At 41.9% G+C, this 24,065-nt stretch overlaps 1 protein-coding gene across 3 annotated transcripts in view; it reads right to left on the bottom strand.

Annotated features, from left to right (window-relative positions):
* The window catches only part of SGCZ (sarcoglycan zeta), a 4,310,842-nt gene extending 4,290,167 nt beyond the window's left edge, over positions 1-20,675 (bottom strand). The window contains exon 1 of one of the 3 annotated variants that reach the window (XM_069200738.1): positions 19,675-20,675. The gene's annotated coding sequence lies outside the window, so the exon portion shown is untranslated. The remainder of the gene's footprint in view (positions 1-19,674) is intronic. The other 2 variants (XM_069200719.1, XM_069200747.1) reach the window with 2 other exon arrangements.
* Positions 20,676-24,065: the final 3,390 nt, after the last annotated feature.

Below are 24,065 nucleotides of genomic sequence, written 5' to 3'. Positions count from 1 at the left end.
CGGCAAATGTACTCATTTTACTCTCTGTGCATTCAGGAGACAGTGCCTATGCGGTGCGCACCTACATGCTAACGCCCTACTTGAGCTCTGCCACTCCAGCAGAGAGGAGGTACAATGCTGCACATAGGGCTACCCGCAATGTGGTGGAGCGCACTTTTGGGCTGCTGAAGTGCTGTTTCAGGTGCATCCATAGGAGTGGAGATGCACTACAGTATAGCCCTGAGACAACATGCACAATTGTGGCCACATGTGTTATCCTGCACAATATAGCAACCACCAGGGGCATACCAGTGGAACTCATGGAGCCAGACGCAGATGAGGATGATGATCCCTTACCACCCCTTCTACCAGCAGACAGGACCAGTGCAGCAGAAGGCAGGCAAAGACGTGCTGACATCATGCGCAACCATTTTTGATGTAAGTAATGACAAATCCACTTCAATAATATGTATTTCAGTAGTTAGCATCTTTATTACCTCGACTTCAGGTAAACAATGTGTCATTAGGACATAGCTATTCACAATGGACAGACATGATCTATTAACAGTGTCACTATTAGCATCATAGCATGACTTTATTTCTACATGTTGAGATCATCCCCTGTAGCCCTCAACATCACTTCTTACGTCCACGCACTCCACTTGAGTGCTCAGTGCCCTCGCTGGCACCTCTAGTAGCAGGTTAACCTGCAGTACTGTGTCTGGCACTGGGACACCTCGGATCAATCACAGGGACTGTCAGACTGCTGAGGCTAGAGGACTCCTTACTGTCACCAACACCCAGTTCGCTGGTTGCGGCACTGCGTGCTATTTGCATGGCATCCACTACTTTGGTAGTTTGCACGAGTCCCTGTGCAATGTCTGGACTGCAATGTGCCATTTCCAGCTGTGTGGCAACGGCACGCCGTGATATCTGGGCTGTTGAACTTGCAAGCCGATTGACTGACCTACCGAAGCTACCAAACTTTGCCAAATATTGGTGATGTGCCTGCGCTGGCTGACGCGCTCCTGACGTATCTCAGTGCATAGTTCCCCAATGGTCTGTGTCAACTCCTTGGTGTTTTCAGCAACTCTTTGCTGTCCCTCAATCAGGGTCTCCAAGTGTTTGTTTTGTAACCCCATATTGCTATTGTGAGACACAAACTGTCTGTGCAGTGACTTCAAATGTTTGCATTGCAGGCGCTGCACCTTCAGCAAGGAAGCTTCCAGGCCGCCAAAGATTGATGGGCCCACTCCTTCTTCTGTGCCCTGTCTTCCTGCATCGTGGCACCTCCTGAGGGGAGTTGACTGATGCTGGCGCTGGTGCAGGGACTGCTGTCTTCCTGTGGGACTCTCCTATGGTGGTGGTGTGGGTTCGTGTTCTGGCATCTCATATGAGTTCAGGTTGTACTCTGGCAGTGGTAACACCCTTGCCCTGCGTCTAGTCGGAACAATACTGTAGGAATCACTGGTATTAGAGTCTGACTGTGGCTGTGTTTCTGCTTCCCCCACTTTTTCAGATCCTGCAGCAGCAGGGACTGAGTCATCTGCAAGGACAATGTGCAGTATATCAGTTCTAGCATTTGTCACAGATTTCCAGTGTTGCTTTAAATGTATAATTAAATTGTGTCACCTTCAATCATTTGTGGTGTTTCTATATGTGGCTGACCACTATCTTGCTATTTATGTTGTGTATTCACCTTAGGGTTGTGTACTACCACTCCCATAAGGCACTGTTGTGTTGTATGTAAGATGTGACATTAACTACTTTTCATTGTGCATCAAGCTATGTTCTATTTCCTAAGGGGCATGTGTAGATGCACATGTGGGGATACACATAATCACTGGCCTTACCTTTGGTGGTGCTGGGTGTCCCTGAGGTGTCAATGTCAGTTACACCACTGACAGCTTCTAGCAGCAATGTGGACTCCACCAGGTCTTCCATAGGGGTGGACGGTGTGTGGATGGATGGTCCACCTCTGGTGCTCCTTGCTTACCTAAGCCTGCTGGCCACCCTCTCCTTGGCACAGGACCGCAAGTCGTACCATCGCTTGCGTATCTCCTCCACAGAGCGCTGCACAACACCCACTGCGCATATTTTTGTCTGTATGTCAGACCAGAGTTTCCGCTTCTCACTCTCAGGTACTTGGAGTGAGGTCTTACCAAAGACTCTATCATGGTTCCCAACAACCTCCTCAATGAGCACCTCCAATTCTTTTTCACTGAATTTCAGCTTCCTCTTCCTGTCTCCCTTCTCCTTCCCATTGCCAGCATTGGCCATGTTGCAGTAATGATCCTGGCTTCCTCACAATGCTGACTCCCTGGTGCTGGGCTGTGTCTCTTTCACTGCTCTTATGGGTGTGGCATCTGGAAACAGCATGGGCTGACTCACTTCCTGCTTGTGATGTCATCAGGCTGTTCCGGTTTGCCGTTTTTGCTATTTGCAATTTTCAGTTACCGAATCGCAATTTTTTTTGCTATTCAGTATTTACATTTCGCAAATAGCATTTGCGAATTTTAAGAAATCACTATTTGCCATTTTCAAATTTGATACATCGCGTTTTGCATTTCTAAAATTGCAATTTCTTATAATTTGCAATTTGGAAATCGCTACCTGGAATCTTGATACATCTGGCCCTATATCACTGACATGGATTACCTTAATATTTTTCACATTCATTTTTCAGAAATTACACAGTGTTAAGTTCAGGACATGAATATAAGGTTCGACTGAGACCCGTTTCAATGTCTATTTTTAATTAATACCGGGTGTGAGAGACAGGCGGACCCTGGCCCACTTAAAGTTCTGAATGTCATTTATTATCAAAAACTTTATGAGAAATTGTTAAAAGCTTTGCTTCATAAACAATAAACTGCTATGTCGAACCACAGGGGAAACAGAGCACTGAGAATGCTCACAAACAATGCAAAGAGAGCACCAGGGATTATGGGAGCAGCCCTGAAGGCTGTGCTCTTCAAACCCTAGAGATAGGGAGACTAGGCAAAGGGTATAACCAAATGCCACGACCTTGGCCTAAATCTTGATGGGTATCAGCCATGCCTGATCCGCATTGGTAAAAGCTGGAAGGCAACGGCAAAGGCCAGGCTCTGTGCCCAGAGCCTAATTGGCTATGCTAAAAGATATGTTATGGGTTCTGGTTGAACTTATGTCTCTGGTGCAGCCAACGTAAAACATCAGCCTACGCTTCTTTATACATGAAATACCCTAAGCTAATAAAAGTAATTTGTGCTATTATTAAACTTTCCCAATCAATAGCCTTGATCGTTTACGTCTCCATTGTAATATACTTTATACTGTTTTCACTAATGTGCAAAAGAATGTATTGATTGATCAATAAAAATCATTACAATATGCATTGGCACACAAACAGGCAATTAAACGGGTTTAAGATGTTACAAACTGGAACCAGCCCAGGCCCGCTCTGTCCATCGCAATAAAACATACACAAAATAAATCGGTAGTGTTTTACTGAAGTCATATTGAGAAGAGAGAACCGGAGGCTTGTAATGAGCAGTCCAGCCAAAAAGTGATTAGTACTTTGTGTGTTAGTATAACTTCCTTGGACCAGACCTGAGCTAAAGAATTTGGTGTGCAGCTGTGGCAGCAAAATTATGGTGCGGGGCTAAAGCCAGACTGCATTTCTGCCAACATGATGATAAAGTTTGGCTGTGATAGACCCTCAGCGTAACGAATAGGAGATCGAGAATAGTTCAGTTGTTTAGTTGTTATGCCCTTCCAGTATCTTGGAGGCTAGCTTAAGAAAAGTCACAGCATTGCATGATGATTGCACCGGTTACCTCCTGTGCCCTCTTAGCAGGGCTATTACTGCTGGGCGACATGATATCATTTATAATTATATTAAGGTTGGACATAAAATACTTTGCCTGTGCTACAGTATCGTTGGACACACAAAGTGTGAATGGAGCAGAATTTAATTGATATACCCGCAATTCTTCCAGGAACAGACTAGGTCCTAGGGTGGAAGAACACCAAGGCAGACTTGCATAGGGTCATGCTTCCTGGCTGCAAAAAAAAGTGAGCGGACAAATAATGCTGAGGGCCCCAGGCTAAGTATGATGGCATGTCTGCCTAGGCATGCCGTTTGCATACAAATGTGGCCTTATATAAGGTGTTAAATAAAAGCTTGACTGCTCTGCTGGCTACTCATTTATAGGTGGCTTGTTCCTGAGGGGTATAACAAGCATTCCTAATTGCAGCACTTTGACTGAATGACAGATTTCCAAGAACCACAGGTTTTTTTATGCACCGCTTTTCTATTTCCAGTCAGGACTGGAGTGGGAGCAAGTTCTATTCGGCCATTCTCAGCCTCCATCACAGTTTGGCTAAGGCCTCATTCCTTGCCGGGCTCTGATGGAGCTGGCCAAACTCATGCCTTATTTGGGCTTGCAAGATGTGCTATAGTATCGTAAAGAGTTTTCTGAAAAGCTTGTTAGCAGAGTATTTAGAGTTGCTGCATCCTTCCCTTTTAGCAGTTATCAGCCATAGGTCATTGAAAGCAAAGGTGGTGTGTCGGGGTGTTTCGTTTCTTTTGCTGCAGGTTTTGAATGTAAACAAGAGTTTGTTAGCTGTGGCTCGTCTGGATGCTAGATGCCTTTTGAAGGTTAAGTGAGAATCTAAGTGGACGCCAAGATACTTATAGGATTTTGCCAGTTCCAATATGATGTCATCAGCTTATTGCAGGCTTCAGAGTTGTTCCTGGCCTAGCATTGGGGGTGGGGGTGGGGGGGGAAATCGCTGGGGACTTCAGCCAGATGGCTAACTAGGTTGATCATGTATATGTTGAATATGCAAGGGCCTATGATGCACCCCTGCTTTAAGCAATTGTTTGTTGGGATTCTTTGGCCACACTTTGGCCATCTCAATCTTGATTTTGCCCAAGTGTTGCTGTACAGGTTTATATTTGCATCCAGGAATTTTGGCTGGATATTTTTTCCCGGAGCTGTACCCTTGGCACTTTGTCAAAGGCTGCCTTGAGATCAATGAAGCAGGTGTAAAGCTTGCTGGATTTAACTATAGCTTGTTCAGCAAGTAGTGTCACTGTCAAAATGTTGGTGGTAGTGTTTATACCTGCTCTGAAGCTGGTCGGAGTTTTTGGCATGATGTGTGAATGGTTGACCCAGTCCTCTAGGTCGATGAGCAGGCAGGAGGCATAGATCTTGGCTTCAACATCGAATAAGGCGATTAATCGGTAGTTTGCCGGATTTGAGTGTTTGCTGGATTTGTAAATTGGGTGTAATATGCTACCTAGCCAAGAGTACGGGTTAGAGTTTGTTAATAGTGCGTAATTGTATAGTGGTGTTAAGTGTGTGGCCCAAAAAAAGGGATCCTTTTTGAAAAGTGCATTTGAGAGGCCACTGGGCCCTGGAGCCCCCTCAGATCTATTCTATTTCAGAATCTGTGCAGCCAGTGTGCAAATCAAGCTGAGGTAAAAGGCTTCCTTTGGTTGAGGCATTCGATGAAGGTACCAATGGGTGTCTTCTTCCGTTTTTTTTGTGGAGCTGGCCCAGGTCGTTCTGATTGTAGACTGTGTTGATATGTGTAACCCAGGTGGCCTCCATATTAAAAGCATTTCGATGCTGGTGGCGACCATTCACTAATTTGTTGATTTCGGCTCAGAATGATTTTGAGCTTTTTTTACTTACTTGCATGAAGCAGTTTAATCCAGAGGCAATCATTTGTAATTATTTTGTGAAACAATATGTCTTAAGGGTCATTGTGAGTCTCCCCCAGTGTTGTAGCATTTCCCTCTCATATTTTAGGAGTATTCTTCCACAGAAAAACATTTAGTTCTTCAACTATGTTCATTCGCAGTGGAATTCTTAAAAACTTTAATGGTGTTATACAATTTGCCATCAATGCATCCTGGGTTTTCAGCTGGTTCATACATTGACTTTAAGGACCTGGTTAAAGGTGGGCCAGTAAATTGTTACTCATTCATGTACCCAGTAGAAACTCAAGCCTCGGCACCTGGTAAATTACTAATATTTCAGGTTTTCAATTGACAAATTATGAATTACCTGAGGAATCAGTCCATACTGCACTAAATTCCACATGTATCAGAGTTTTCACAAGTATTTTCCCTGCAATATATTTTGACAGGTTTAGCCTGCCATAATGTATAAGGGAAAATTCGAATGTTTACAGCAAAACTTGGTATTCTGATCCTTGCACAAAATATTGCTAGCACAGAGACTGGAATTTATGCTAGACTTTGAATCCAGGCCTACTTCTACTTCAGTGACCTCTTCAGGTACTACTTTCTATGACATCGACAGGACATATGCACATAACGCTGGATAAAGTCTCCAACCTTCAAAGATCAGGCATAATCTTAGACTATATTGACAGTACATCTTTGACCCAGAAAACACCAAATATGGGGGAAGTATTTACAAATATGTATTTTTCTCTAGTATTGTTTCCTGATTTAATTTTTTTACAATCATCCCCTTACAAAATGTTCAACCTCCTGCTGCTCATGTTAGTTACTCTTGCCTCATTCATAATAGTCTTTTCTGCAAATGTCATTCTTCTTTTATATGTGATGCAAGGAGTCATGATTAATGGACTAATCTTCCCTACTTAAATGTCTAATTGGTCGGGTAACTATTACGTCATTCTGTATTATCCACCTGCCCTGACTACACAAACTGTACAAGACCATTATAAAAACATATTATCTTATACCACCCGAACTAAGTCTGAAGTGTTATTTTCCAATTTCACTTATTGATGTCTTTAAGAAAAGAAAATTATAACAAAGTAAAAAAATATCTTAAATACTCCCTTACACTTTCAACTAACTCAATAACACTGTATTCTAATTATTGTTTGTTAAACTTTTCATCCTTGGCGTGGTCTCCCTTAACTTTTTGCCTCTGTTCCCCAGATTGTTCATGTGTGCTGGACTCTGATTTTACTGTTTTTGTTACTCTGGGCACTTTACCACTGCTAACCAGTGCTAAAGTGCAAGTGCTCCTTTACAAAATGTGTATGCAATTGGCTTATCCATGATTGGCATATTTGATTTATTAGTAAGTCCCTAGTACAGTGCACTAGAGGTGCCTAGGGCCTGTAAATCAAATGCTACTAGTGGGCCTGCAGCACTGGTTGTGCCACCCACATAAGTAGCTCTGTAATCATGTCTCAGACCTGCCACTGCAGTGTCTGTGTGTGTAGTTTTAACTGTAAATTCAACTTGGCAAGTGTTCCCACTTGCCAGGCCTAAACCTTCCTTTTTCTTACATGTCAGACACCCCTAAGGTAGGCCCTAGGTAGCCCCAAGGGCAGGGTGCAGTATATGGTCAAGGTAGGACATATAGTAATGTGGTTTATGTGTCCTGACAGTGAAATATTCCTAAATTCGTTTTTCACTGTTGCAAGGCCTGTCCCTCTCATAGGTTAACATGGGGGCTACCTTTAAATTTGATTAAAGTGTAGATTCCCTTTGGGAGCGGGTGGACATGTGGAGTTTGGGGTCTCTGAGCTCACAGTTTAAAAATACATCTTTTAGTAAAGTTGATTTTAAGATTGTGTGTTTGAAAAGTGAGCATTTTCTTGCTTATACCATTTCTGTAACTCTGCCTGTTTGTGTACTCCCTGTCTGGGTCAGTTTGACAGTTGGGCTGGTTGCACCTCACTCTAGACAGTGACACAAAAGGAGCTGGGGTGTAGTCTCCATTTCCTGATGAGCCATCTGTGCTAGGAGGGAGGGCAGGAGTGGTCACTTACACCTGAAAGGGCTGTGCCTGTCCTCACACAATGCAGTCTCCGACCCCCTCGTGGTTGTCTGGGGCCTGGCCTGTGCAAGGCAGGATTTCACATTCAAAAGAGACTTTACTTTGAAGTAGGCCTTTTTCAAAGGAGAAACTGGGTATAACAAGGGCACCCAACACCACAGACTTTAGAACACTTCTGGAAACAAGAGGAACCTCTGACTGGAGAAGAACTGAAGAGCTGAGGAAGAAGAGCTGCCCTGCCTGTGACTGTGCTTTGTGGAGCTATCCTGCAGTTGCTGCTTCTGCCAGAGTAAGAGGGCAAAGACTGGGCTTTGTGTGCCTTCCATCTTGGGAAAACATCTCCAAGGGCTTGATTTAGAGCTTGCATACTGTTGTTTGAAGTCTCAGGGAAAGCAAAGACTTCTCTCTGCCAGCACCTGGAATCTCTGGAGAGACTCCTGCTCTGACAAGTGGTGCCCTATCCAGTCCCTGGACCCTTGGAAGGAAAGCTAGTGGAACTCGATGACCTTCACAGGCCCGATGCCGCTGCAGCCCCGCTAAAGTCTGCGATTCCGTAGAAGTTGCCGCATCACTTCGTGACCGACGCCGCTCGAAGTGCGCGTATTCAACATTTCGCACAGACGCCGCGATCCCCAACTTCGCGCATCGACCTGTTTTCACTCTTCCCCAAAGGTACTGTACTTGGGGGTCTATGCGACTCCCTGTCCAGCGCCGCTGGTATCGGCTTGTTGGGAACGACTCCGTCATAATCGTGTTAACACGTCATCGAAGCATTTTGTGTTTCAAAGTGCTATTTTTTAGTTTAATCTTTAAAAATTCATATCTTGACTTGTGTATGTTGGATTTTTGTCATTTTGGTCTTGTTTTGTTTAGATAAATATTTCCTATTTTATTAAACTGGTGTTGTGTCAGTTTGTAGTGTTTTCATTAAGTTACTGTGTGTGTTGGTACAAATACTTTACACCGAGCACTCTGAAGTTAAGCCTACTGCTCTGCCAAGCTACCAAGTGGGTAAGCAGGGGTCAGCTGAGGGTGATTCTCTTTTACCCTGACTAGGATGAGGGTCCTTGCTTGAACAGGGGGTAACCTGACTGTCAACCAAGGACCCCATTTCTAACAGTGTTCTACAACCTTATGTACTAAGTTGTTAGCATGTGTCAAGACTGCTGTAGTCTATTTAGATGGGAGCATAGCTCAGAAAATAATAATAAAACTGAAACCTCAAGAAAGACATGAACAATGGTAACACAGCAATTTTGCTAGGTGCAACTTGCTATTCTTTTTACCTATGAATCCATGCAGGGTGCGTAAGTGAATTTAAGATATGAAATAGATATGTCCTGGGTGCCAAAATGGGTTATTATTAGGAGTCATGCGCCTATCGTTTATTGCTTCCCATGGTTTCTGCATCTTTAACCTTCTCCCACTTTTCTTTCCCTGACTCCACTCACTTTTCGTTTTCACTGCTTTGTATCCAAACACCATTTTCTATGCTGACCCAATATACCCTACAACTTTACACTCTGGAAAGGCGAACTTAAATAAATGTGCTCCTTTTCTCTCCTTTCTCTCTAAACATTCGAATCTCCTTGCCCCACCTAATGATCCACCCACATCTACACCCACTTCAAACTCTCCCCAACCACATACACCTCGCTACACTTTCTCCTAAGATCCATCTTCCATTAAAAATCGCAAAAGCACCTCTTTATTGGCTATCAACCACCTCCATTCACACATGTCCCCAAGAGCAGCAGCAGTCATGCAAGACTCAAACCTGGACGACCAACTCAATCTTCTGGTACTGTCTAACAATTCTGTTCTACTCTAACATTTGCACCTCATACTCTGCCATTTTTTTAGACCTATCCACCTACCTTTTACCCCACTACTTTCCTCCCACCCACCACCAAACCAAGTGCATTTCATTTGCGCATCTACACAAACCCAGGAAAGTTACCAACCAGTCTACTAAACCAGTCAGATGAACTGTGTGAAAGATCATGCTTATCTCATCTGTGGCCACACTAGCTGCAGAAGCAACATGAGCTGTAACTGAAACTGTAAGAATCAGAACATGAGGTATTGTGAGTGTCTCCATCTCTAGTTGAGTTCCTCCCATCATAAAACAGCACTAGTTTTCAATCTGATGACGTGGTAACTGCCATACCTAAAGCCATGACTACAAAGAGCCCACAATGAATACCAGTAATGAAACTGACATCTTGCTATTTGAAGAAAGTCTTGACTACAAGGCTCTTGAACAAGAAAATAGCCTCAATCATGAACAGATGTGATATCAACTGCCTATCACGCAGGCTAATTAATCTTTCCCAAGCAAAAATTTAGTTATAACTTCTTCAAAAGTCAAATTTGACTTCTAGATAAATCCATCGCAAAGGTTTGCCATATTCCCACAACAGCACATGGGTGTCCATGTTCTTAAACATAACTTTGGGGACTAATAAAAACAGAAAAAATATGTCTGTCCAGAGGTGCCAGTATCTGTTCAGTAAAAACTCCATACGCTGAATACAGGTATTTATCCACTCAAGTAATACAAAAACTATTACTGAAGTAGATATTTATATTTTTTTCAGAGATTTATCAGTTTGAAGCAAAGGTCTATGAAGACGAACTGTGATGGTTACCACTGAATAACACAGAATTATCGGTTCTGATGTCACCTTAAGTGAAAATACCTGAGGTTTTGTTTTGAAGGGAGTACTGTTTTTTCTCTAACTATGTAATTCATGGGGTAGCAAACAGGCGCCTCTAATATTGATTCTAGGTTTAATAATTTTAGTGTTCTTTGTTTTAGTTGCCATTGCATTATTTTGCCCTGAAGAAGGGTTCTGCTTGACATGTTTGGCGATGGCATCACCAATTGCTGATTTAATGGAACTGTAGGAAACTTATGTGACCTGGATCCTCTGTTAACCAACTATTAAACACTGGAGTATTCAGAAATGTATGGGATATTCAATGGATTCAAGATGTAACAGTAAAACGGTTTGCTTTATAAGATAAGTAAGGAATTGCATATTAATATTTGAAAAATAACATTAAAAAAGTATTTCTCCCAGTGGTACTCAGCTGAACACTGCATTTTCCAGACTGCACATTCCAGTACAATACAAATCCCAAGATCAAGGGTAATAGGCTGGAGGGACACTACTAACTACCCAGCTTTCTAGAACTAATTTCAAACCTTTAAGAACATACACAAACATAACAGAGTGTGCTTAAAGTGCAAGGAATTCCTAGGTTTCCGTCCGGCTAAGTATGCGGTGGATCTGTTCGGAGCTAGTCACGATGAAGCATATGAAGTTGCCTTACATTGTTTTAACAGAAAGCTGTAGCTACATTCCATGCCGTCATCTCAATGAATTCACAAAATCCTCATATAATTATAATATAATCAGGGTTTACATCAAAACATTTTAAGGGCAATATTTATTGATGTATTTATCCATACATTTATTTGTGGTCTTACATGATTTGGACTATAAGTGATATAGCTCATGAAGCACTGCCTATGTTAGCTAAACGTCAAGGAAATTAAAAGAAAGAATCTTAGAATAATGACTTGGGAGTTGAGATCTTACGTGGTAAAACACATCTTAGAAAATAAGGAGCGAACTGCACAGTTGTGTTTTCAAAACTGTCAAATTGTAACAATCGGAAAGAACAGGGGATAATATCAGAAATGTGTTACCACAAAAGGAATGTAAATCGATTAAATTAATAAAAACTGAAATCCTTCAAGGGATGAAAGGCAAGGTGTGTTTGAGCTATTTTATGACATTTTACCAGAAAACTGATCTAGATTGTTCATAAAGAAAATAAGCATGAGAGACTGGATGCAGAGATGTCAACATTTCTGTTTGAAGACTGGGTGGTGTAGTTACTCCATAACGAGCGACCAGGAATTATAAGGGAGTAAAAGAGAAAAGGAACAAGTATGCCCCCAAATGTGTATAAACAAAATGACAACCAGAAAGATGGCCGTTATGAGTAATACTCGGCTCTGGCATTAAGAGAGTTATATGTAATCTGATATATTTCTGCATTACAACAGCTCCAGAAACAACTGGCAACATAATTTATTCTTATATCATTTTGCATATAAGTTTAAATTGCTGATGGACTCTTGATTAAGAGTTATTGTATACACCTGAAACTTGTTAAGTCAGATTTCATAAAATATTTGAAAATGTATAAACAATTTGACATGAGAGGACTTCAAAAAAAAGTATGGATAAATAAATGGATTAATTGAATGATTTAAACTTATGATCACCCCATTGGGGATTTTGATTTCAAAGTTGATTAAATTATGCTTCTGATTAAATTATGCTTATGTTTCATGTCAGTCACACTTGGGCTAGCAAATTGATTCCCTTAGCTTCTGCTTTCCATGATGCAAGTCCTGGAATGGTCCTTTCCATGCTCAGTGGGCGCACAAGGACAATACTCCCAATTCACAGGTTCTTCATGGATTCCAAGGAAGGAAAAGCTTGCTATGCACTTGGAACACTCACTTGTGGAAATGCCCCTTTACTTTGGAGAATGCAAAACTCAAAGCGTCTCAGTATAATTCAGGAAACAACATTTCCCATGAAGTCACATAACTCTTGCAAGGGGCGACACCATTTTGAAGTTAACTAGAAGACGTTTGCCTGTGTTGCTAAGCATCGTTGGTTGACAATCGAGACAATACATTGTTGCTGCAGACAGGACCTTGTTACCAGAGTATGTGAAAACCTTTGTGATTGTTTTTATTTTTGAAGCATGTTAGAAGACAAGGTGAATACAGAGAAATATTCTTAGGAGTTATGTTTTAGGAACGAACTTAATTAGTTAAAATTATTGCTGCTGAGGTAACCTTGAAGGAGACAAACTCATTTTATTTTGAACATTTTTATACCGAGGTACAGGTAGGATTCCCTTCTTCAGGGACGATTGGTATTTTCATGATTCCTACATTGCATTTTAGATAGTGGTGTATGCTTAGTAAGTGTCTTATTTGATATTAGTGCAAACAATATCATGATGAATGTTCTATAGCTGTTTAAGAAAGTAACCTTGAACATATATCAGAGCCAGAAAGTGTGTAATTATAATACACAGACAGTATTTATCCTTGTCAGAGAAGGGTATGAGATAGTGCCAAAAACGTAAATAAGTTGAATACAAGAGAACGTGAATAACATTGATTACATATACAATATTTATGTTCCAGTTTCAGGAATGGCAGAAGTCCACTAAAACCAGAGTCTAATACAAAATAATTATTCTGAAGGTACATTGTTTGCTAAAGCAAGTGATGGCTGAGTTAATACTGCAAAGGGTACTAAAGTAATTACCTTGCCTTTAGATGGCCATTAGGTCAGCAGAATGACGAGTCAGAAGAGTGCTATCCACTGTCTGTTTTCTCTCATATCCCGTTATATTACAAAACACATGAATGTTAAGCACAACAAAGGTATGGTACTGATGTAAAATGGAAGTGGAAGCTAAACAGCAAACATCATTCGAGCACATGCACCTTAATTCATCCCAGTCTCCTTCTTGCTCCTTCCTTTCCCCTTTCCCTCTCAAATAATTAATCACAAGTTATTTGTATTTCCTCTTGAAGTTATACTGTAGAAATAGGTCTAGACCCTAATGTATTGAGATCAAGTCCACTGGAATTATGTGGTTTTGCGGCTGTGGCATTTTCATCATATATACTATTATATATTTATATGTGTGGATGTGATGCATTTGCCACATAATCTATCATTATTTCAGGGAAAAAAAAAATTCTAGCTCCAGCGAATCAAAGGTTACTAAAAACCACTGCAATATATGTTGTTAGGCAGTGGAAGGCCCTTCACATATGTTGACTTGTTACTTTTATGATGCTTATTTCTGCATTTGTGTGTCAAGGTGGTATTAATGATGTAAAACCTTTGCCCAGAACGTGTTCGTGTGTAAAAATACCAAACTAATAGCGTCTTACTAAGACAAAAAGTCCAGCATAATTTTCCTTTTCTTGATGCATGATTTAGTCAATCCTGGCACATAATTTTGCCCTTCCCTACTGAATAACTCGAGTGGCCCTGATTAACATATCCTCCAATAATTGGCATAAATAAAAGAAGTTTTGCAACCAAACAGAGCTTGTAATCTAGGAGCCCACGTAAGACTGCCCTGCACTACGTACACGTGGCAAGGAAATATAACATACCACATATATTAACAACAGATGACAGCATAATATTCAGAAGGTTTCATACTAGGGAAGGCTCTGTAGAACAGACCAGTGAATTTCTGTGTTAAACAAAAACAGTATGTTATAGAGGCCTGGGCATTATTGAATTATCAAGTGTATCCAGTATGTTCGGAATGGCAGCAGTTATATCCGCTGCTAGTTACTAACAGGAGTTATGCCACTACAGTGCGGCGAGTAATCCTTAAATAATCTCAGGGAAATTACAATTTTTGTGACATGTCCTGTTAGTTCCTCAATAATAATGGGAAGTTGTCTGCTGTGACATGAGGAGAGGAAAGCTGATGGCAGGACCAACTTCTAGAGTAGGGTACAGGAAAGAGAAGATGGCATATTCAAGAAATTTCATATAAAACTTAACGGGAGTTCAAGACAATGCAAGCCCCTGAACAGATCTGTTTGCAATTTATAGTAAAATACATTAACTCGAACGTTGGAGACGTTTTTCTGATTTCCAGATGTGCTTTCTTCATTGTAGTTTGTAAAGCTGTAATAAATATGCTACATTTGGAACGTACAAAGAGTAAATTGGAGAGTGGGGAGTAGAAACAATATAGATTACCTTCCTTAGCAGTCTGCCCAGTCTTTAGAAGATAAGACATTTTGAAAGATGTGCAATTGTTTGGTATGCTACCTAAATATCAAGTTTTAAATACCTGTCTACCAAACAATCATAGCCAGAATGCCAACTACCAAAACATCTTGAAGAAAAATATATAGAGACACGTACAGATTTATACAAATTAATGCCACATATATGTGCCTATATGTACCTTGTATCTATCATAAAAGGTATTGCGCTGTGCTGTTCAGAAAACTCAATATATACTTACCTATGTACCTTCAAAATACTAAGGCTAAGATATTTACTAACAACATTTGGGTGTTCATATTTCGACACGCAACAACAATCCTGTTCAATTGCACCCATCTGCTGCCTCCATGGACGTTTAGCACTGCAGACTGTTGTATGGATTACTCTGTTTTATGTTGGTCCATGCTTAAATATTCTTCCCTCCAACTTGAAAACTGATTTCATCAAAGAAGTAGAAGGCCTTCTCAAGAGCAGCTTTCCTGTTGACCAGTAGTACTATATTTTTTTATAAATATATCAAATTTACTCCAGTGTAAGAACTCACATGGTGAAGGAAAAGCAAACAAAAACAGAAACAGATTTTAAAAGATGGTTTACGCATGCAATCTCTGTCACGCATGACCTTTCTGTGCAAGTGTATAGCTTTCTCCTTTTTGGTTTTTCAAATACTTTCACTGCTGAGTACGCACGAATTATACGTGTACGATAAAACATGCATTAAATATTGAGGATGTGGCACATATTATCCTGTGGGCATTCTTTCCTAAATATATGGTTAGAATAATTGTGAAATTATATTACTATTTGTTATTGTGCTCTATACTGTATAGAAAATAAGTGTATTGTCCAATGCATCGATTTCTACAAGCGTCCTTCACAAAATAGACAACCGGGTGCACTTGCTTTCACTTTTTGGCCCACATGCACATGGTCTTTGTGTGTGTAATTTGATGGAGGTGTGCTTACCGGAAATGTACTACTGTGTTGATACAAGCATAATTTAGCCTGCATTTCCCTTCCAGTTCCCTGGGTATGCCATTTCCTCATGTAAGTACACATTTAGTTATGCATATTCTACGCAAGCTGTGTATCTGGCTTGCATCGTGAAACCTTCTGTTAATCAGAGGGGTTGGCAGGGTGTTGTGAACATCAGTGTACTGGACAGGCTACTGAGTCCTTCTGAGAGATGTCAAACCTCCTACGCACCCAAAGGTTTAGTTGAGCACAGGTATGTTAAAAATAACATAGTACTTATTGAGGGGGACCATGTGTTATTGTGAAGGGGTGAACATTGAAAGAGAGACACTGCTTGCATACTTTCGACTGCCTCCCACTCCCCTCCTAACTTCTCATCCCTTTCACCAATACAGGACAGCCTCCAAGAACGACACGGATGTGGTCCGCGCGTTTTATTGATATTGTGAAAAAAAATTGCAGGATTGTTTACTGTATCTTTGCCGACAACCACTCTATCTTCGACTCTCGAATTTCAGGTTGAAACACAAATCGAAGCCCTTGCCTGCATTATTCAATCTGTGGGCTTTATTGAACCCGCAGTATATGTTTAATTTTCTAAATGGCAATACTCTTGTAAATTCTTGAAGGACGTCTAGCACCACAGCAGCTTCGTATAAGTGCAGTTTCGCGTGTTTGCCAGTGTACCGCGCAGTTCTCTGCCTACTGAATCAGTGCCCCCCATCACAGTCACTGACTTAACATACGCGTAGCAGTTTAATTAAATACATGAGTTGGCAAGGCGTGTTAAGACGTGTCCTGGCACATCGTGTACTGTGTTTACTATTTTTAACGCCAATCGCGAAATAAATAGTAAGATTCTTAATGTGTGCACTGCTGTGGTAGGAAGCTATTTACTAGCGAACCAATCGTTAAAGGCACTGCATCAAATGTGGTTAGTGTAAGGCGCCGATTATGACATCACTAGAGGAACAGGAAAGAGTTGTTAGTATAGCCATGTGACTCCTACAGTGAAGGGGGGATGCATAACAGAAATGTAGAGATTGGTCACTTGCCTCAATTTATTTTTAACTGACAGTAGTACACTATGCTTTATGTAATATATAGTTCTGTACATGCATTCACATTAAAAACACATGCATGTGTGTGTGTGTGTGTTCATAATATACAAGTATGCCTACATAGATAAAGGTGTATTCATAATAGGGAAGTATGTTTGTATATGCACATATATAAAGAGATGCCTATATAAATGTGTTGTGAGCAGGAAAGAACCTTAAAAATGACTTTGTATGTGTACATAAATATATGCATGTTTGGATGCTTTTATTTCACAAATGCAAAGGAATAAAATATTTCAAATGAAACTGTGCAATAAGGAAAATATTAACCATTCCCTGTGGAATATGGGTTTAGCACAGACAACCCCTAAACAACTCTGCAGAGTATAGCCCTTGTTAGGACTATTAGGGTTATGTGGCAGTGGAGAATCAAATTAGAAAACAATGTTATCTATATTGTCCGGAAAGACAATGCATATCAGCTGTGACACATTCCAAGTCAGCGTTATTGTGATCCGCTTAAGCTAGAAGCAACTCATTTTTTTCTAATTTTCGAATTATGCATCAAATTCAGTTAATTCATAATTATGTGGTAAATTCTGCAGCCACAGCATTGCACTTATCCACTGGCCCTCGCCATTGCTTTATCAAAAATGTATCTATCAAACGTATACAAAGCCTAAACACTTTAAACCTTATCAGTGTCCATTGCTAGCTGAATTTTGAAAAAAAATCTTCTTTCAAGTTAACTACCCCAAATGAAAAATAAGATCAACAAGCACTGGCAAAGCTAACAAGTCTGATGTTGACTGCAGACCTTCGGGTTTGTCTAAAACACATTTTGTTATGTAAAAATTCACATTGCACCAGTAGTACCTGGAACTAAAGGGGGCTACTTGTGGTGCAGATGTGCACATCCTGCATTAGCAGAAGCCTGTCACTCACAGTGAGGTAAGCAAATTGCTGAAGTTGACTGACCATTTGCCTGATACTATATACTGTGATGGGTGGATGCAAAACATGAATGACACTACAGCACATCAACAGAGGAAGAGGGCTTACTGAAAACCCCTGTAACTATGTATAATATATGTTTGTTTGTTTTTTAAGAAAAAAGTCTTTGCTAACATAAGTTCTAAAGATACTTCAGGTGCAACATGTGATATGGTTCTCTATGGTCGTCTTGGGGCTCTAGTGAAATTCACAAACTACTCGACCTTTAGTCTTCTGGCTTGTCGCCAGGATCCCTAGATGCAATATTGGACCTCATTATACAGTTATCTAGTGTGTGTGTGTGTATATATATATATATATATATATATATATATATATATATATATATTGGACCCCATTATACAGTTATCTAGTGTGTGTATATATATATATATATATATATATATATATATATATATACACACATACACAGAATATTACATACTTCATGTATTTGTGCACAAGATGTCACTGTTATTACACATCCATGTAATGATTACGTGAGTATAGGTTAGTTGACTTAGTGTGTCATAATTAGGAGTGAGTTGTGAATTCATTCGTTTCCCTGCCAAACGAACATCAAGGGGAGCCCTGTCTAAAATTTTGCATTTTGTTATGCCAGGTTAGTGAAATGGAGGTGCCCCGTTGCACTTAGCCTTCAGGGGTTAACATGCATTTATGTTCACATATCGGAACTCTAGAAATATGTGTTTCTGTACACAGTGCAGGCATGTGATGTTTGCATCGTTTATATGCACCAACACAAGGACAGGAAATTCAAACAGATTTAGCAAAGGTAGTCGGGGGCAATGAGTTTGGGGAAATGGAAGGATGAGAATCCCACTCTGTGTTGCACGAAGCGCTTCTAGAAAACCAAACAGGGTTTTGCTTTGCATCGCAAGCGGGAGAACGTGCACGCGCTTTTTTGCATTTGAGACAGGAGATGAGAGAGATCAAACGGAGACAGAACAGCCCAAATCTCTGAGCGAGGACTCTCCCTCTCCAGCACTGATCTCTTTCATCAGGAAGCCGTGCACAGACTGACAAAAAGCCGGCGTCCGTATTCTCATTAGCAGGTGTTCCACACACGAGTGTGCCTGGCTCGCGCACCAGCCAGCCTCATCAGCCCTGCCGCCGACACGTTAGCACAGTGTCCACGTATGAAGATGCCCGAAGTTACAGCAATTGGTTACTTTACAATACTTTAAGCAAGCTAAACCTCGCATGTCGTATACCAGAGGTGCAAACCACCATGCCACTGCGCGACGCTATTTTTTTTAATTTAAATAGAAGGCAAGCAGTTTCCAAACCCATCTGTATATGTAAGAAAAACACATTTTACAGGATAATAAAAAATAAATAGGATAATGTAATGCAGTCAACAGAAGAGGCATCATGTCTAACTGTGCAGTTCCTGGAATTGAAACTGTAAGTTAATTCAATATTCCATCAAGCTGTGCAGTAACGTCCTAAAGCAAAGTTGTAGTGTTAAAAGGGCTACAGGCGTATGCTCAATTATTTATTCACTGGTGTCGCATTCTAATGAGGTGGTGTATAGGTTCTTCCCAAACTCATCTCTCGACTCGCTAATGCGTGCAGCACATGCGATAAGGTTCCCGGGCACTATGCCATAACGATTATAAATAGACAGGGAGCAGCAGAGGTGCCCCTCTATTTTAGAGTTTGACAAAATGGGGGGCATTTTTTAAAAGAAGGGGCGGCTGCCTGATGAAGTGCTCCTGCGTGGTGTGTAGGGAGAAAGACAGAGAAGTCGCCTGCCAGGGGGAGGAGAGACGTCTCCAACTGTACCCTGGGAAGGATGCAGATTCATAGCGGGCTGTTCGTGTGCCGTAGTGGGGCAAAGGAGGCGGTGCCCTCGGCGGTAACTAGTGAGGCAGACAAGGTGTTAACAGCTTGACTTGCAGCTCCGAAGATGGGAGACTCAGTGTGCTCCAAAACCGGCAGTCATCAGTGCAGGACAGCATGGCAGCACAACGACCGCTCATCACCTACCTGCAGCTGCTGGTCCAGCACTGTCCGTGCACAGGGGGAGGTGTGGGCTGAAGTTGTCCGATGCAGACTCGGGGCGGGTGGACCAAACTCAGCTTGTGCCCCTTCCGTCCTCCTCACACATCCTCCAGGGGGTGCCTCACTGCGTTGGTCCCTTCTGCAATTAATCCACCACTTTCGACTAAGTTCCCCTGGTATTGGAAGCAGGTGACCCGTATTAGCTTCCTTGTTTAGCAAATGCCTCTTCAAAGGCGCCCCCAGACTCGCGCGCACAGGTTTCCTGCAAGGGACTAAAATTCAGCGAATTGCTGCATCCCGAGGAAAAAAACGGCTTCTCTGGACAGCATCATGCGGCAAATTTCAGGCAAAATGTGCTCAAACTGTAGAGAGTGGTGGGCGGCAGAACCCCTTGGTCCTCGTGCTACCTCTGCCGGCTTGCATCCAGAGACGTCCGCTGCGCCTTTGCCCTGACCAGCTTTCCGGGCTGCCCCTGCGAGTCCAGGCGGAGCAGGGACCCTTCTGCAGCCAAAGGTGCTCCCGCAATGAAATAACGCTAATCCGGTGTTTAGGAGGGGCGGGGAGAGGAGAGGGCTGGCCTGCCAAGGTTATGCTGGAAGAGTTGAGCGCGGAACAGCAGTCGGGTCTCTGGCAGCAGGAAAGAAACGGAAAAGAGAGGCAGTGATTCCTTTCTCTGCTCTGCCTGTGCTGCTAATACTGTGCTTCACCAGCAGGTGCCTGCCTTCACTTCTCCCTCTCTCCCTCGCGCGCTCTCTTCCCATGGCCAACGTCGAGGGGATTTCTCTCATCTGTCAAAAAAGCAACATTTCCTCTCCCGCTCTCTCTCTCACCAAGTCATTCATTGCCCCCTGGGTCTTAACGCCTGTACATCTCCCCTTCCCTATGCCACATTATCTGTATTAGTCCCTACGTGTGTTTTAATTCATAGAATCGGTATCGCAGCGTTTGTACGGTAGATCTTGAAGCAAGAGGCTGGTTGGTGATACAGACCAGGCAGACAGCCAGCGAATCTCCTAGGAGATGTTTCATCTTCGTTGCATTTTTCTTTCTCTAAATCTCTCTCCGAACGGTATTTTTCTTAAATAAACAAATGTTTTGAATATTACAGAAAAGGATAAACCACCAGGGGCCTCATTAAATAACCTAACCAGGGGATATGTAATGGCTAGGTGTTTAATCTTTCTTACGAGTTTAGACGCTGCTTATCACGTCATAAACAAAAATAATTATTGTGGACAGTGTCCACTGAATAGTGTCCTGGATGATGGGAGGACTATTATCTCACTCCAGATCATTATGGCTGTTCTTTCCAGTCTTGAACTTTTCATCTTTAAACTATTGATTTTAGGTGTGTTGTTCTAATTAGTTCATTGGATGCAGAACAATACTACAGAACCCAGAATGCATTAAGGTTTCAGAGAAAAGTCTGAGACTAGAGACGGTCCATAATGACTTGAAGGGTGGTGGTCACCCTGGATGATGACCGAGGTGTATTATTTTGACAGAAACTGAGTAGTGGAGTGAAAGTTACTCCCCGGGCAATTTGCGGTATACGGTGTGGGCGAGACACAAATGACCAGAGATCTGATTTATAAAAAGTAGATTTTTTAAAGGGACAACTAATACATACAATTAGTGCGGACCGCAGCCTGATAGTAATGGCGCATTACTACGTGTGCCTGAATGGCTTCCGATGACCCCCTGAGACCTAAGGCTCATCCGTCTGACGTCAAGTAGTTGCCACTCTGGCAGTTGAACCTCGCCGCGGGGTCATGCACGTTTGCCAGACATCTTAATCCACTAGTTTCTTAACTTCATCCATTTCTATAAAAGACGAATGACCTCGGTGAAGGTCATCGCTATCTGTTCATCTACAACTCGTGCACTCTCCTGTACTTTCCTTTCACCCTCTGCCTCACGATCAATAATGTATTGATGGCACTCCTCAATCAGCCCCTTTTAGGTTGACAACGAAGAGCGCTCCTTCGCCTCCTGTGAATGGCAGAACCACTCAGCTCGGCCTATTGAAAGAATAGGTAAAACCGGTCTTGGCAGGAGAGAGGCTCACTGGCTGTCAATAATAGATAACACACATAGACAAGCCAACAGCTTTCGTTCTGGTGCCCGAGGTACTGCAGGGGGAGCACACCGAGGAAGAGATTTGTTAAGTACTTTGCTATATGCTAGCTTATCACTTAAGGACAGCGGGAGAACGCTGGCTGGGATTTCCTGTGTACTCGGGGCGGGGCGCGTTGCCACACGTTCCTGAAATGAAGACTAACGTCAGTTTGTATGATGTGCTTCCTGTGCATCCTTCCACAGAGAGCATGTAGAGACCTTACAACCTTAGACGGGCCACGAAAAACCACCCACCACTGGAGGACATCTTAACTCCAGAGGTATTCATAATTCACATTATTACACATTTAATAGATATTTTACATTGAGAAAGGCCCACGAAACGTGTCACCCAACCACTGGTTAGATCTTTTACCTTTCCCGGTGAGACGAAATCTGATAGTCAAGGTATATGTGCCAGGGTGCAAAATATTTTTATGTATTATGTAATGCCTAACTGAAGCATTGCAGACAGAAGGCTCAAGGGAAGCAAACCAGGAGTGTCCATCATTAATTGGTCCACAAGACCCACACGACATATCTTCGGATACTGTAATTCTAAATGGAATCATTTCCATAGCCAGCAGATATTATGAAAATGTTGCATGGACTGAAGTCTTACAGGTCAACTCTGAAGTCCATGCCCTAAAGTAAAATTGTCTCCCATTTGCGTAGCATGGTGTGCACTCAGGCTTTAATGCAAGGATATCGTTTTGACTGAGAAGGTGATGCTCAAAATGAAACAGTTAAACACAGAGAATGCAAGGTCTAGAAAAACGGCACTAAAAAGACATGAATCAGCTAGATACCAAAAAATCAAAGAACTAAAATGAGGAAGATAACAACGTTTTCATTGTAATTCAGTGGTCCAGCCTGTTAACATAGAATCTAGTGGTAGTTGATGGGGGTCTATAGGTTATACCATAAAGGTCAATAATGTAAAGCATAGATTCTTTAAAGAAGAGCCAGGTTCAAAGCGAGAATGACTCACAAATTCACATGGATGGCTAGGGTTGTGAAGTTACCATAGTTAACAATTTTTCCTTGAAACATAATTGTTTTTATGAAGCTTGATCTTCTTCATGAGTGGTCTTCTGAAGGTTGCATTGGGAAGGGCACATTAAAAAGAAGAATAATGATGAAAGTAGATTATTCCAGGGGTTAAAAATGAAAATGGAAGAATGTAAAATCCTCTAAGTAAAACATTGGATTACAAATATCCAAAGTTTTCTTAAGGGGCATGCATGAAAACTCTCTGGAAATAACAATTTCCTGTTTAAACATATTTAAGAGTTGGTAGCTTCTGAAATTTAAGGCTTTCCATTCAAATTATAATTCACTGGTGCAGGGAACTTGTTAGAAATGGGGTCTCTGGTTGGCAGTCAGTTTGCACTCTGTCCCAGTAGGGACCCTCACTCTCGTCAGGGCAAAGGAGATACACACTCACATAACCCCTGCTCACCCCCTTGGTAGCTTGGCACATGCAGTCAGGCTTATCTCAAAGGCAATGTGTAAAGTATTTGTACCAACACACACAGTAATACATTGAAAACACCACAACATGGACACTACACCAGTTTAGAAATATAGGCAATATTTATCTACATCAAACAAGACCAAAATGACAAAAATCCAACATACACCAGTCAAGATATCAATTTTTAAACTAAAAAGAGTCTTACTCCATAGAAACCAATGGAAACGTTGTTGTTACACAAAGTACCTGGTTTGCGTAAAAAATAAAACCGCACAGGCAACCGTGCTTTGAAAAAGTCAGTGAGGCGTCAATTCCTTGCTCGCAAGTGAGGCAGTGTGTCGTTTCTTTTTTGGTCAGGTAGGCACTGTGTCGATTTCCAGATGGGGCACCTCAGATATTTGACACCCAGCGATGATGCGTGAGAAATCCAGCCGCACGGTGTTGGAAAACTGTGCCGCGTGAGGTTTGTGTCGTAATCAGCAGCCGCAAGTGGGTGTTTTGTGTCATTTCTCCAGCCACTATGCGTCAATGTCCCTGCTGCGATGCAGGTGGAGCGTTGATTTTAGCCATGAAGTGGTTGGCACTTTGTTTTTCAGCCGTGTTGCAGGTGGTACGTCAAAAGTTTACCTGCCCAGTGTTCTGTGCATGAATTTTAGTCCTTGTTCTGCCAACTTCACTGCTCAAGGGCCCAAGAACTGGATAGGGCATAATTTGGCATGGCAGGAATCTCAGCAGAGAGTCCTGGTGCTGGCAGAGGAAGTCTTTGATGGCCCTGAGACTT

This window comes from Pleurodeles waltl, chromosome 1_2 (genome assembly GCF_031143425.1).
Source record: "Pleurodeles waltl isolate 20211129_DDA chromosome 1_2, aPleWal1.hap1.20221129, whole genome shotgun sequence".
Taxonomy (NCBI): domain Eukaryota; kingdom Metazoa; phylum Chordata; class Amphibia; order Caudata; family Salamandridae; genus Pleurodeles; species Pleurodeles waltl.
Note: the sequence above shows the minus strand (reverse complement) of the source record. Positions and strands in the feature narration are given on the sequence as shown.